Source organism: Armigeres subalbatus, chromosome 1, assembly GCF_024139115.2.
Source record: "Armigeres subalbatus isolate Guangzhou_Male chromosome 1, GZ_Asu_2, whole genome shotgun sequence".
Classification (NCBI taxonomy): domain Eukaryota; kingdom Metazoa; phylum Arthropoda; class Insecta; order Diptera; family Culicidae; genus Armigeres; species Armigeres subalbatus.
The window spans coordinates 171,503,407-171,508,047 of record NC_085139.1 but is presented as its reverse complement, the minus strand read 5'-3'; the positions used below and the strand labels follow the sequence as shown (position 1 = coordinate 171,508,047).

Sequence of the window (4,641 nt, the reverse complement as noted above, 5' to 3'; positions counted from 1 at the left end):
AAAATTAAATTAAAATTAAATTAAAATTAAATTAAAATTAAATTAAAATTAAATTAAAATTAAATTAAAATTAAATTAAAATTAAATTAAAATTAAATTAAAATTTAATTTTAATTTAATTTTAATTTAATTTTAATTTAATTTTAATTTAATTAAAATTAAATTAAAATTAAATTAAAATTAAATTAAAATTAAATTAAAATTAAATTAAAATTAAATTAAAATTAAATTAAAATTAAATTAAAATTAAATTAAAATTAAATTAAAATTAAATTAAAATTAAATTAAAATTAAATTAAAATTAAATTAAAATTAAATTAAAATTAAATTAAAATTAAATTAAAATTAAATTAAAATTAAATTAAAATTAAATTAAAATTAAATTAAATTAAAATTAAATTAAAATTAAATTAAAATTAAATTAAAATTAAATTAAATTAAAATTAAATTAAAATTAAATTAAAATTAAATTAAAATTAAATTAAAATTAAATTAAAATTAAATTAAAATTAAATTAAAATTAAATTAAAATTAAATTAAAATTAAATTAAATTAAATTAAAATTAAATTAAATAACATTAAATAAATTAAGAATTAAATTAAAATTAAATTAAAATTAAATTAAAATTAAATTAAATTAAAATTAAAATTAAATTAAAATTAAATTAAAATTAAATTAAAATTAAATTAAAATTAAATTAAATTAAATTAAAACAAATTAAAATTAAATTAAAATTAAATTAAAATTAAATTAAAATTAAATTAAAATTAAATTAAAATTAAATTAAAATTAAATTAAATTAAAATTAAATTAAAATTAAATTAAAATTAAATTAAAATTAAATTAAAATTAAATTAAAATTAAATTAAAATTAAATTAAAATTAAATTAAAATTAAATTAAAATTAAATTAAAATTAAATTAAAATTAAATTAAAATTAAATTAAAATTAAATTAAAATTAAATTAAAATTAAATTAAAATTAAATTAAAATTAAATTAAAATTAAATTAAAATTAAATTAAAATTAAATTAAAATTAAATTAAAAATTAAATTAAAATTAAATTAAAATTAAATTAAAATTAAATTAAAATTAAATTAAATAAATTTAAAATTAATTATAATTAAAATAATATTAGATTAAAAATAAAACAAAATTAAAATAAAAATAAATTAAAATTAAATTAAAATCAAATTAAAATTAAATTAAAATTAAAGTAAAATTAAAATTAAATTAAAATTAAATTAAAATTAAATTAAAATTAAATTAAAATTAAATTAAAAATTAAATTAAAATTAAATTAAAATTAAATTAAAATTAAATTAAAATTAAATTAAAATTAAATTAAAAATTAAATTAAAATTAAATTAAAATTAAATTAAAATTAAATTAAAATTAAATTAAAATTAAATTAAAATTAAATTAAAATTAAATTAAAATTAAATTAAAATTAAATTAAAATTAAATTAAAATTAAATTAAAATTAAATTAAAATTAAATTAAAATTAAATTAAAATTAAATTAAAATTAAATTAAAATTAAATTAAAATTAAATTAAAATTAAATTAAAAATTAAATTAAAATTAAATTAAAATTAAATTAAAATTAAATTAAAATTAAATTAAAATTAAATTAAAATTAAATTAAAATTAAATTAAAATTAAATTAAAATTAAATTAAAATTAAATTAAAATTAAATTAAAATTAAATTAAAATTAAATTAAAATTAAATTAAAATTAAATTAAAATTAAATTAAAATTAAATTAAAATTAAATTAAAATTAAATTAAAATTAAATTAAAATTAAATTAAAATTAAATTAAAATTAAATTAAAATTAAATTAAAATTAAATTAAAATTAAATTAAAATTAAATTAAAATTAAATTAAAATTAAATTAAAATTAAATTAAAATTAAATTAAAATTAAATTAAAATTAAATTAAAATTAAATTAAAATTAAATCAAAGGTAAATTAAATAACATTAAATGAACTGAAGAATAAATAAATTAAAATTATATTAATCATATTAACCTTCCGGAGTTCGCATGGTCCTGGACCACTCACGCAGTTCCGCCGCGCTTGTGGACGACAAGCGAGCTTTTTTCGGAGGTTTTGTACTTTTCACAACGGTGCGATTTACGGAATGTTAATTTGAAATCATTTCGAATACAATTTGAATTGATAATTGTACCGTTTTATCGACAGATTCCGCATTCACGGTATCATAACAAATAACTGGATTGCCCGGATTGGAATTGATCTTGGAATATAAATTCCGGAAGCGTAAAACACTTAAAACGCCAAACAGGAGGATGATCGAATACCTTTCGTTTGGAAAACATATGATCGGATGCAGGATCGGATCAATTTTTATGATGCAGCATGCCAGGTATCTAGAATATCCTCCGCGGTAAGCTTACGAATAGGGATTATGTCTGCCGATAGCTTCTCCTGTCTTGTTCCTACCTATTTAGTTTTACTATCCTGCTGCACTCGCTGCTACAACTAACGGTGTGGCGGGAATCCTGTGACAAAATTCATTATGAATATCGTTATTGTGTAAATGCAGATAAAACATACCGGGTAAACACAATCTAATGCTATAACCTGCTGCGCATTGGTCAGGGGCCATTGCGCTTCCATAATATAAGAGCAAATTGTTTGTTCCCTACTACATTTTTGCGATCTTATCCGCAGCGGGCGCCGATATCTGCTGGTATCAAACCAACTAACGGTGTTCTGGGAATCCTGTGTGACAAAATTCATTATGAATATCGTTATTGTGTAGATGCAGAGAAAACTTACCTGATGGTAAACACAATATGCCTGCTGCGGAATGCGGATTGATCAGTGGCTCTTACGCTTTCATTATATAAGTGCCAGTTGTTGTTGTTCCAACCAGGTTCTTGCGATCTTCACCGCGGCGGGCGCCGGTATCAAAGCAACTAACGGTAGGAATCCTGTGATAAAATTAATATCATTGTGTATATGCAGAGAAAACTTACCTGATGGTCAACACAATCTAATGCAATTCCCTGCTCCGGATTGGTCAGTGGCCCTTGCGCTTTCATGATATAAGAGCCAGCTGTTTGCCCTATGATGTTCCTGCGATCCTTTTCGCGGCAGGTGCCAGTATCTGCCGGTAAAAACCACTGAAGCGGTGTTTTGTGTTTGGAATTTTCCGTTTTGCCATCTTCTGCTCTGTTGATTTTAGTTGTAATTTAATTTCGTACCGAGCATTTGCTTTTGAGGAAATGGAGGAAATACTTACTGATATAGTTTCGTTGAATTTAGTGATGAATTGTTGAAAGTTTATCGCTTCTAAACTAAAATTTAAAAGAATGCAGAAAGAAAAGCGTGTGATCTAAAACAACATTCGAGGAATTTACTTCATTTTTATGTTTCCATTGACTGTCAAAACCGTAGAAAGAGAAAAACGAGAAAAGCAACATACATATAGCATAACATATTAATGCTTTTCAAGAAGCAGCATAAATAGCTCACTAACACGAGTCTAACATCTCACATTTTGGTTGCTGGGAGAGATGAAATAGCAAAATGCTATAAAATCTCGAGAAGCATAATACACATCAAAAACGAAAACGACATTAATTTATTTATTCAGTGTAAGGAATTACTGTCAGATTTTGCCTGCAGGCACACATGTGTACGTGAAGGATTTAACTTCGTGTCGCGAATGGGATTTTACTGTGGCGGAACAAAGAAGGTATGATTGGCGACCATGGTTGACAGACATCCTGACGGATAGCAATGAAGTTACGTATTGCTACATTTTTCCTTTTCCAATCTTTTGATGTACATATCGTTTTATTTTACCCAGTTATATATTTTAAGAATATCACATTTGGATGTGTTAAACTGAAGCTCTGACTACACTAAAAGAAAACGAAATGTAATTCCCATCAAGCGAGCGGAGTTTTTTAAATTTCTTTATTAAAGATTTTTTCGAAATTATAAGAAGTTCATCACTTAAGCGAGCGGAGGGCAATATTTGTTATGATATAAATCTCATGACCGTCCGTCTGCCAAACTCCCGTATGAAGAGGGAGGGAAGGATCTGTGGAAGCATCCGATAGTTCGTTTTCGGAGAGAAATTATAGCCTTTCGGTACAACTTTGTAGCACAAGAAAGGAAAAAGTATTTGCCATAATTTCAAGGTAATAGTCCAAGCTGGCCATTTTCAATAGAAAATAATAGAGTAGGATTCGCGTCCAATGCAATTTGTTGTGAGTAAATCGATTGAGGAGTGCATTAAAAATGAGCTGACTTTTTACGTGCTTTTTATAACATAAAGAATTTTGCAATTTTGTGCCCATAGTCCGATATTCCAAATTTTCAATAGAAAACAATACGACAGGATCCCGCGTCGAATGGAATTGTGCAAGTAAATCGTTGAGGATAAGTACAAGTGAGCTAAACTTTTCACACTTTTGGTGCGCGCACACATACATACACACAGAGACATCATCTCAGTTCATCGAGCTGAGTCGATTGGTATATAACACTATGGGTCTCCAGGTCTTCTGTAAAAGTTTGTTTGGAGGAACATATAGCCTTTATACTTTGAAAAAGGCAAAAATGTGTTTCAGGCTAACTTCCGATCCCATATTTCGATCT

General features: G+C 22.4%; 1 long non-coding RNA gene and 1 pseudogene across 1 annotated transcript; one reads left to right on the top strand and one right to left on the bottom strand.

Annotated features, from left to right (window-relative positions):
* Positions 1-2,411: 2,411 nt before the first annotated feature.
* On the bottom strand, positions 2,412-3,078 carry LOC134208427 (uncharacterized). The gene is made up of 3 exons (XR_009978666.1): positions 2,809-3,078; positions 2,584-2,751; positions 2,412-2,528 (listed from the first exon to the last, which is right to left on the bottom strand). It is a non-coding gene; the product is annotated as an uncharacterized LOC134208427 (long non-coding RNA).
* Positions 3,079-3,102: 24 nt separating this feature from the next.
* LOC134206751 (uncharacterized) overlaps positions 3,103-4,641 on the top strand; it is a 3,078-nt pseudogene continuing 1,539 nt past the window's right edge.